This window comes from Sciurus vulgaris, assembly GCF_902686455.1.
Source record: "Sciurus vulgaris genome assembly, chromosome: 5".
Classification (NCBI taxonomy): domain Eukaryota; kingdom Metazoa; phylum Chordata; class Mammalia; order Rodentia; family Sciuridae; genus Sciurus; species Sciurus vulgaris.
In genome coordinates this window covers 115,241,083-115,251,608 of record NC_136465.1, presented here as the reverse complement: position 1 = coordinate 115,251,608, position 10,526 = coordinate 115,241,083, and the positions used below count along the sequence as shown (strand labels likewise).

Here is a 10,526-nt window from a genome sequence, read left to right as displayed (position 1 = left end):
TTGTGTTTACATTTTCATTAGTTGTTTTTTAAATTATTTATTTATTTTTCTTTCTTTCTTTCTTTTTTTTTTTTGTACCAAGGATTAAACCCAGGGGCACTTAAGCACTGACTGAGCTACATCTCCAGCCCTTTTATTTTTTATTTTGATACAGGGCCTCACTAAGTTGCTGAGGCTGGCTTTGAACTTGCTATCCTACTGCCTCAGCCTCCCAAGCCACTGGGATTACAGGTGTGTGCCACTGACCCCACCCTATTTATTTATTTTTATTTTGTTGTTCTGGGGATTAAATCCAGGGCCTCATATATGCTAGGCAAACCTTCTACTCCTGATCTACACCCTAAACCTTTCCTTAGTGTTTATTATTCAGTCAGTATCTTTCTTTTCTTTTCACATGGATATACTTTTTTTTATTTTTCATTTTAAATCTTGTTTTAAGATAGATACCATTGTATTTGTAAGTGAATTCAGTAATTCATTTTTTTATTTTGCATTTTTAAAAATTCCGTCACTATCTTTCTTTCCAACTGTTTTATAAGCCAGGGGTTGTGTCTATTTTGCTTATCATTGTGTTCTCAGTACCTGTGCTTATTAAGTGCTCGCTCAGTAAATATTTGTTAAATATATGAGGAACCAATAAATAGTGGAGAAAGGAAGAAGGAGTGGGTGAAGTGGGAAAGTCTGTGGGGGCCAGGTCAAGAAGGGCCTTGTCTACCACGAAGAGTTCGCACTTCCCTGATTCTCAACTTTGTTTTATAACGGAGCGCTGGCAGTGCATTCGGAATGCAGGTGCTCAGGTAAACATCGGACGTGCAGAATAAAACTCTCTGGAGTCTGGGCCTGTACTTATAATAATTTCTGTAGGAATGCACCAAAGGCTCAGGGCCACTATTTCAAGATCTCTGGAGATAGTGAGGCTTAACCGAAAGAATTGTCATGATTGGTGTGGGTACTGTGATGTGCACCTGTAATCCCAGTGACTCTGCAGGCTGAGGCAGGAGGATTGTAAATTCTAGACCAGCCTCAGCAACTTAGGCCCTAAACAGTTTAGTGAGACTCTGTCTCAAAATTAAAAATAAGAAGGGCTAGGGATATAGCTTAGTGGTAAAGTGCCCCTGGGTTCAATCCCCAGTAGCAGACCAGAAAAAAGAAAAAGAATTGTCATGATCAGAATTGCATTTGGGCAAATGGATTCTAGCTGGCTTAGATTTGAAGGGATAAGAGTGGAGGTAACTTACAATCCTCTACCACTGATAATAAGTACTTAAACTAAGAGAGAATCCGTAGAAATACAGCAAAAAAGGTGAACTCGAGGGACATTCAGAAGATGGAATTGGCAGGACTTGGTGTCTGGGCAGAAGGGGAAAGAAAAAGCAATACAGCAGCAATGACAGTAACTGGCACACACCAAGCAGCCATGATGGGCCAGGCATGACTAGTGCTTTTCCTGTATCACGTTATTTAACCTCATAACAAGGTTGTGAGGCAGCTTCTAGTAGCATCCTCAGGACTGCAGGTGATGTCTGGTTTCTTTCTTTGGAGATGGAGTCATGTTGCCCAGACAGGGAACCTGGAGGGTGGCATTAGATAATGATTTCAGTTTGGAACCTATTATGGTTTAGATGTGGTTCCCCCAAAAGTTCACACGTGAGACAATGCAAGAAGGATCAGAGGAGAAATGATTGGATCATAGCCTTAACCTGATCAGTGAATTGATCCCCGATGGGATTAACTGAGTGGTAACGAAGTTGAGGTTGGGTGTGGCTGGAGGAGGTTTCACTGGGGGCGTGGCTATGGGCTCTATATTGTGTATCTGGTGAATGGAGTTTCTGTCTGCTTGCTGATCATCATATGAGCTGCTTCCCTCTGCCACACTGTTCTGCCATGATGTTCACCCTCACCTTGAGCCCCAAGGAATGGAGGCTGCTGTCTATGGATTGAGACCTCTGAAACTGTGAGCCTCCAAAAAAACTTTTCTTCCCCTAAAATTGTTCTGGTCAGATCTTCTAGTCACAGCAGAAAAACAAAACAAACAAACAAAAACCAGACTAAAATGGAAGTTACGCATTTGAGGCCTTGGTGGGACTTCCGGGTGAAAAATTGAAAATGGAACTGGGGGCAGTGGCGCACGCCTGTAATCCCAGGGACTTGGGAGGCTGAGGCAGGGAGATCTCAAGTTTGAGGCCAGCCTCAGTAATTTAGTGAGATCCTGCCTCTAAATAAAAAATTAAAAAAAGAGCTGGGGATGTGGCTCAGTGGTTAAGTATCCTGGGTTCAATACCTGGTACAGGGGAAAAATGAAAAAATAAAAAAAAGAAAAGAAAAGAAAAGAAAATGGCTTCCATGAGAGTTGGATTTTGATCTAGAAGCCATCATCCCTAAGGGTGGATGGCATTGCCCAGAAGAAGAGGTGGAGACAGACTCCAGCTTTCAAGGCTGAACCTCCTAATCTGGGCCCTGTGAGTGGGTATCCCTGAGTCCAAGCGCCCCTGGAATTGTACGGAGAAGGCAGGCAGGATGGGATTATGCTTTAGAATCTCAAAGGGATACATGACCCACCAAGTTTAAGGACTAAGAATTTAAGCTCCAGGTACATAAAAAAAGGATTCGATGAAGAAGATTAGGAAGGAGTGACCAGAGAAATGGTAAGAAACTCAGACAGCGATGTCAGGAGACCAAGAAAATAGTCTTTCAAGAAAAGAGGGAAGCCAAGGGCAGTGATGCACACCTGCAATCTCAGGAACTCGGGAGGCTGAGGCAGGTTGGGCAGCTTAGCTCCACCCTGACTCAAAATAATGACTGGGGATATAGCTTGGGAGTAGTGTGCCCCTGGGTTCAATCCCCAGTACCAACAACAACAACATACACACGCACCCGAAAAAGGAAAGATAGAAAGAAAGAGGGCGTCATCAATGGCGTCCAGTGTTGCAGGGACAGGGAAGAGAAGACTTGACCAGAGTCCACCACATATGCCTATTAGTCAATCATTGATGGTCTTAGTCATTCCCAAGGCTGGTGGCCGGGTGGGCATGGGTAAGAGGAGGCAAAAATTGAGAACAAGTACGTGTCTTCTTTGGGGGATCCTGGTTGCAGAGGCACCAAGAGAGCTGTAGCGAGTTGGGGACACAGGCCCCTTCCTTCTTTTTAAGGAAGAAGTGTCTTGAGCATGGATATAGGTAGAGAAGAAAAATCCGGCCTAGGATGTGGGTGGGGAGGGAGAAGACATGGATGGGGCAGGCTCTTAGAAGTGGGGTTCAGCACAGGCGGAGGGCCTGGGCCTGAGCAGAGGGAGCACCTCCTCCATCCCAAGAAGGAGGCCAGGGTCGCAGCAGAGACAAGTGACAGGTGGAAGACATTATTAAGGGTGTGGTGGCGGCAAAGGGAGCCTTCCTGGCACCAGGAGTTCATGATTTCAGTGACTAGCAAGAAGAAGGAGCAAGTGTCTTCTGTGTCTCATTCCCATTATTTTGGGCTCTTCTGAAGCCTTTACTGTCTTCTCCCTAGCTGGGGACGCCCTCCTCCAGGAAGCCTTCCCTGACTGATACCTGCACTTGATCCTCTCCCCAGGAGCTGGCTGTTCCCCACTCCTCCTTTCCTCACGCTCCGTTCGTCTGTCCCTGGTCTCCGTTGGGAAGGCACACAGAAGAGAGATGAGAACACATATGTCTATAAAGTGGGTGTCTTCTCCCTCAGGACTGTCCCGCCCCAGCTCTCAGGTCCGGCTCTGCCCACAAGGGGGTGCTGGGTCAGAGCAGGCCTGGCTGGCATGGCCTGGGCAGCTGGCCCAGGTGGCAGGCTGGCAGGGTACTCACAGCTCCACCAGGGCTGGACCTTTGCTCCCAGCCCTAATGGCACTGGGCTTGGTTACCATGGCTACATTTAGTTTGGGATAAACAGAGCTCTTCCTCCTCCTGTCCAGTTTACTGACACCCAACTGTCTTCCCAGGGATGGGCTGGAATTTCAAGAGTCTGCCCACCCCCTGAGGGGAGGCCCAAGGATGGTGAGTCACTGGATTTTGGCCCCTTTCCACCCCCTCTCTGTTCTCTGGCTTTCTCTACTGTTCTCCCGCTCCACCCCACCTCAGTCCTGTAGAGAGCCAGGGATCACCTGGGCTTATCCAACTGTGTGGGAGAGGGGAGAAAGGGAGGAACCTTGCTGTCCTATTTCCTGAGGCCAGCAGCAGTCTTCCTTGAGGAGAGGAACAGGTTTTTTCCTTCCTTTATCTTCTGCATTCTTGGGGTCCAGGGTGAGAGAGAGTAAAAGATAGGGAAAAAAAAGGAATGCTGGGGAGAGGAGATAGGGAGCAGAGTAGAAAGAAGAACTCACCTGATTAGAAGTGACTCAATAATTTTTCATTCATTCATTTATTGGCTCAAAAACGTTCTTGACCTCGGTGCTGAGGGAAGAAGGAACACTCTAAGACATGACCCTGCTTTTGAAGAAGGTGCCTTCATACCGGAGGGCCTGGAACACAGACTCCTGGACCCTGCTTTGAACCCTGACGACACAAGTTACTCCTCTGAGTCTTGGTTTCCTTATCTGTAAATAAGGATAATAATACTGAACTCTTAAGGTCATTGTGAGGGTCAAATATGAAAGAATATCTCACTAACAGTCTCCAGGTTCAGTGTATGGATCAGGTTTACACACAGGGAGGGGAACTCAGACAAGCCCACAGGAAAGTGTAACCCAGCCCAGGGGTGTGACAAAGGCCAGTATTTGGGGTCTCTGTGGGAGCGGTCACTTTCTGCAGAAGTGACTGAAGCAGGATTCATGGGGGAGGTGCCGGCTGTGTGACTTTCATTCAGTAAATGTTTGGGGAATGAATGAGGTGCGCTGGAGCCAGGGCCCGCGGGAAGGGTAAGGTTTCAGCGGGTACAGGTGAGGAGGAGGAGCCACTGCAGGGAAGGACACAGCTCTGGGGAGGCGGGGAGCTAGCGTCAGGTGGAGAAGACTTAGCCTCAGCCGGCAGATGAGAAATCTGACCTTTATTCAGAAGGTGCGGGAAGCTTGCTGTTGGGGAGTGACAGGATCAAAGCAGCATTTGTAGATCTGCCTGGCTGGGCAGGTGGCTGGAGAGGACATCTTGGAGCAGTGGGGGAGGTGAGGGAGGAAAGGGACTCACAGGCCAGGCAGAGGGAGAATGTGTACGTGTCTGGGAGGCTCAGAGCAGGTGGTGACATCATCTCTGCCCCCTGCAGAGGGGCTGCTTCGTATTAGCAAGCTCCAGGGCAGCTGCCAGGTCTCACCTGCCCTCGAGGAGGAGCAGGCTGCTTGGCAGAGGGGTGGGGAATTTCTCAGGAACACAGAGAACAAGGGGACAGTGCCTTCTTTTTCTCTTTCCTCTCCACCCAGGGCCCAGCTCGGAGAAAAGGGGTGGGTGGAGAGGTGAGGACCACAGCACTGGAACTGGGACCTATCCCCCCTTGTCCTCCAAGATAGAGGGCCATTCAACTGCAGTGTTTGTGTTTTGTTTTGTTTCAATACTGGGGATTGAACCCAGGGGCACATAACCACTGAGCCACATCCCCAGCCCTTCATTTTTTGTATTTTATTTAGAGACAGGTCTCACTGAGTTGCTTAGGCCCTTGCTAAATTGCTAAGGCTGGCTCTGAACTCATCCTCCTGCCTTAGCCTCCCCAGCGGCTGGGATTACAGGTGTGCACTGCTATGACCCACTCAACCGGCAGTTTTTTTTAAAAGCTAAAGAGGTATTTAATGATGGAAAAGAGAGAGCCCATTAAGAACTGTGAATAAACCCTAGAACTCAGTGACAAAGGGATAATTGAGGAGTCAGTGCTGCCCAATTCCTGCACCTGACTTCCCTGGGAGGAACATTTCCGGCTTGGGGCTGGCTGATAAGAATCTGAGGCGCTTAGCCTTTGTGTGGATCAATCATTCTGACTGTCTGTTCATCCCCACCTTTGCCAAAAAGGTCCCTTTTGCTCCCATTTCACTTCTGGATGGAGTGTCCATCATGGAGTGATTCAAGTATGCTGCAGGGCCCACAGTACCCCGCAACTCCCAGTGCTGACTCAGCTGGATCTCCTGGAACCCAGAGATAGCTATCCTGGCTTCTGGAGGTGAGTGGGTGGGAGATAAGTTTTATGGCTTCCATGAGGCTGTGCACACAAACCGCCCTGGCACATTCTTCCTGGCCTGGCCTGCCTGACCTGGCTTGGCCTGGTTTGCTCAGTCTTTTCTAGGAATTCAAACCGTTGAGACTCCATTTAAAAATATCTGCTTAGCACCTCCTCTCCTGGAAGTTATGCCTTTCATCATCTGGCCTTGTCCCATGGAGGTCTACCACCTCCAGTCTCATCTGTTGCTTGGCTTCTGGGCAGACCTGACACTGTAGGGCTCAGGGAGGAGAGGCCTAGCCAGCTCCTTTCCAGAGGGGACCCCTCCCTTCCCTGATCACTCATTTTTGCTCCTAGTACTCCGTGGGTTAGTAAGTCCTTCCTTCAGTCCAGCCTTTTGCTCTTTGGGGGAGAAGATGCTGGTATGGTCATTGGCTGTTACTGCAGCAGAAGGGAACTAAGGAACGGTGGAGCTGAGCCTGCTTCATCCCAGGAGCCTTTTAACTGAGGGGAAGGAGATGGAGGACAGAAGAAGGAAGGGGGAGCTTTTGGAAAAGAGTGTAAAGAACATTTTTTCTTTTCTTTTCTTTTTTTTGGTACCAAGGATTGAACCAAAGGTGCTTAGCCACATTCCCAGCCCTTTCTTGTATTTTATTTAGAGGCAGGGTCTTGCTAAGTTGCTTAGGGCCTCACTCAGTTGCTGAGGCTGGCTTTGAACTTGTGATCCTCTTGCCTCAGCCTCCTGAGCTGCTGGGATTACAGGCGTGAGCCACCGCGCCTGGCTAAGAACATCTTTTCATTATTCCATTTACTTCATCTAGGAGAGAACATAAGCTGAGAGCCCACATCAAACATGGTGTCAAGTTTAATGCTTTTCTCCCTACATTGCAAAGACTTTGGGTAATTCAAAGTTCTAAAACCAAATTAATTTCAATAATTTCAAAACATAATAATAAATAATTTTAGAAGTAAATGGTCCCTCCCCTTCATTAAACAGATGAGGCAGTTATAAGTCAGAGAAGTGACTTGTTCAATGTCACCCATCAATTTAGAGACTGCATTGAGACTAGAATGTAAAAAGGTATATTTTCCTGCTATTCTCAATTAATGTGGGAATTTTTAAAGACAATTCTCAAAACAAAAATAGATATTTATCTTAATTTGACTTTAAAATCTTAAAACACTTTTTGGTTGTAATCACAAATCCTAGAGGACTTTGGGGTGCTGGGTGGCATTTGCAGAAGTGAAAGGACTTGAGGGTGTGACAACTCAGGGATGAGTGGGGAGGGCCCCGGGACCTGCTCACTTGTCCTGGGGCTCCTGGGCCTCCCCAGATTAGCCAGGCAGCGCCTGCAGACCTGTGGAAGGCATGTCCATTTATCAGAGGCGCTGGCTGCTCAGTCAAAGTCTGTGCCCTCCCATGCTGGGCTGGAGAGTCTGCATTCCTGCCTCCTGAATTGCTCAGTTTGTCTCTGGGTAAACCCAAGGGCTGGGAAACTTGACTTGTCTTCCCCTAGAGCCAGAGAATTGGGTTGAAGTACCTCCGCACTTATGTGCTCTGTCACCTTAGGAAATGTACGGAAAGTTTCTGAGCTTCCGTATCCTCATCTGTAAAATGAGGCTGTTTTGTACTTCCCTCATAGTTTTGTGAGGATTTAATGGTGTTATAAAGAGCCGAGGGTGCAAGGTGTGTCTTGCATATGGTGCCAGTTCTGAAGGACAGGGACAGGGAGGTGTAAGGAAGGGCAGACAAAGTCCAGTGCTAGCACAAGCTGTGTTTTATTTATTTAATTTAATTTAAATTTTGTGGTACTGAGGATCCAACCCAGGGCCTTGTGCATGCTAAGCAAATGCTCTACATTCCCACCCCTGCAAGCTATGTTTTTAACCACCAGGCTCAGCTTCCTTAGCTCTAAAATGCAGGTAATACTTATTTCATTGTTTCTGTAAGGATTAAAAGCTATGATTACCTCCTTAAGTGGACTCCTAGGTCATTGGGGGTGAGTGGACCCACATCCAGATCTGGGAGATCCTGCCAGAGTTGGGGACGCTCAGTTGGAGGTTCCAGAATGAGTGCTAGAGGAGGAAGGCTGCGAGGGCAGTCTGGGAGGGCTTCCTGAAGGAGGACAGCCAGGCTGGAGAGGCAGAGAGGAGGAGGGTCTCTGGGCCTATAAACTGCATAGGTGGAGAGTTGGTGGGGGAGCTGATGGCCAAATGCAATAGGGTCAGGTTATGGGGGAGCAGCAGGTGGGGGTTCCTGTGGCTGGATGTGGGAGACAGGAGCACCCTGGGCCCATGGGTCTAGGAGGACTGCTAAAGCTTGTGAGGAAGGAACACGTGTCTGGGTGGGGAAGGGCCTTCTCCTTGGTGGGGCTTTCCCTCCAGTATTCTCTGGATGGTCACCTGGGAAACCAGACAGGGAAGGAGGGAGAGGGGTCGGGTGTGGCCTAGGGGAACAGATGGCCACAGTCCACAGTTCTGTCCGGAATGTAGAAACTTTGTAGAGAGTTGAGTTGCCATGGGAGCATGCCTAACATGTCCCTGAGGCCACACTGGCCTGGGCTGGCCCAGCCCAATCCCATCATTCAAGTCAACAGATTTTCCCTGAAATCTGGGAATACGTCACAGCTCTAGGTTTGGCGTTATCTCAGTCCTTTGATAGCAGGGAATCTGGGATGGAGGTTGGTGAATGGGTAGCAACTGTCCTGACTTGAGCTGCGTTCTGTTTGTCTCTGTGGGTCTCTCCGGGTCTCGTGTTACCTCTTTTAGACACACTCGCGATGGAGCAGGCCCAGCCAGTCATCTGTGAATTCATTCACCATGTATTTGTGGAGTGCCGCTAGGTGCTTTTCTAATGCTTTAGATATGCAGTCAACAAAATAGTCAAGGCCCCTGCCCTCAAGGAGATTTCCACTGTGGCTTTCAGAAGTCCCCGAGGCCTGCCAGAATGGCTAATAAAGGAGAGGTGATTTAGAGGCTCAAAAGATATTAAGTGAATGAATACATATAATCTATATTTTTTGAATTGCTAAGTAAAATAAGAAAATGTTTTTGGATCAGTTTTTCTCAGGTTATCATTAGTATTGCTTTTCATAATGTATACAATTGGACCCTGAGTCTATAAAACAGTGTAATTGAAAAGAGCATGCTCAGGCTTTGGAATTACACCAGGCTTGAGTTTAAGTCCTGATTCTGTCACACTAACTAAAGGACTTAGAGTTTTAGTTTCCTTATCAGCAAAATGGGAATAAAGTTACCTTCCTTGAGGGTTGTTTTAGGATGAAATATTACATGTAAGAGATATGACACTTTGAGGCTTGGAGCATGGGCTCACCCCTGTAATTCCAGCCACTTGGGAGGCTGAAGCAGGAGGATTGCGTGTTAGAGGCCAACCTGGGCAACTTAAGGGACACCCTGTCTCAAAGTAAAAAAAAAAAAAAAAAAAAAAAAATTGAAAAAGGGCTGGGTATGTAGCTCAGTGGTAGGGTGCCCCTGGGTTCAATCCCCAGTACCACAGAGGTGGGGGGGATAAATAAGAAAGAGATATGATACTTTGATAGTAGTGATGTAAGAAATGAGAGATAGGTAGAAAGGAGACAAAAGGAAGTACAGGGGACTGTAACTTTTATCTGAAAGCCCTGTGCTGAGCTTGGGTATAGCTTAGTGGTAGAGCACTTGCCTAGGATGTATAAGGCTCGGGGTTTGATCCCCAGCACCAAAAAAAAAAAAAAAAAAAAAAAAAAAAAAAAAAAAGAAAAAAAAGAAAAGTCTTCTGCTAAGTTCCTCATGTCTTTCCTCCCCAAGCCTATTCTTTCTCCCAGGCCTGTCACTCCCAAATCTCTGAGAAATCTACAAATTTTCACTCACAACCTTAAAGTTACTGAAAATTTACTCATGAAAATTGCCTGGTGTATTATTAATTAACCCACCACTACACATATTTTTAAAATCAATTGAGCAAAGGGAGATACAAAATCTATAATATAGGGTATTTTCCCAACAGTATCTATTGATCAGATAATGGAGAAGACGTCAACTGAAGGATCCTGAGAACTCCCGGACCATCATACACTGTCTTGTGATCAGCAGGCTGAGGTCATCCCTACATACCTTTCCAAGTCCACCTCTCACCAAGTTTCCTTCCAAGATACCCCAAAATGCATCTCATTCTTGGGATAACCCTAATTCTCTCCAGAATGTGTACTCCTTGTTTTCCTAAATAAATCTCTGTGCCTCAATATCTGATGTGTGCTGAAATTCTATTCTGTCATGTATGTCAAGGATTCTGTCATCCTGAGTTGACCTCCTCAGACCCTCAACCCCCACCCCGTCCTCCATCACTCAGTGACAGTAGGAACCCAATAAATGAGAACCAGTGTTATCACTGTCATGATTTCTGCCCCCGTCACTACTACTACTACCACCACTGGCATTACGAACAGAGA

The 10,526-nt window shown here is 47.1% G+C and overlaps 1 long non-coding RNA gene across 1 annotated transcript; it reads left to right on the top strand.

Annotated features, from left to right (window-relative positions):
- The first annotated feature begins 3,607 nt into the window (after positions 1 to 3,607).
- LOC306662393 lies at positions 3,608 to 10,321 on the top strand. Its single transcript, XR_013764107.1, has 3 exons — positions 3,608 to 4,001; positions 5,937 to 6,641; positions 10,085 to 10,321. It is a non-coding gene; the product is annotated as an uncharacterized lncRNA (long non-coding RNA).
- Positions 10,322 to 10,526: the final 205 nt, after the last annotated feature.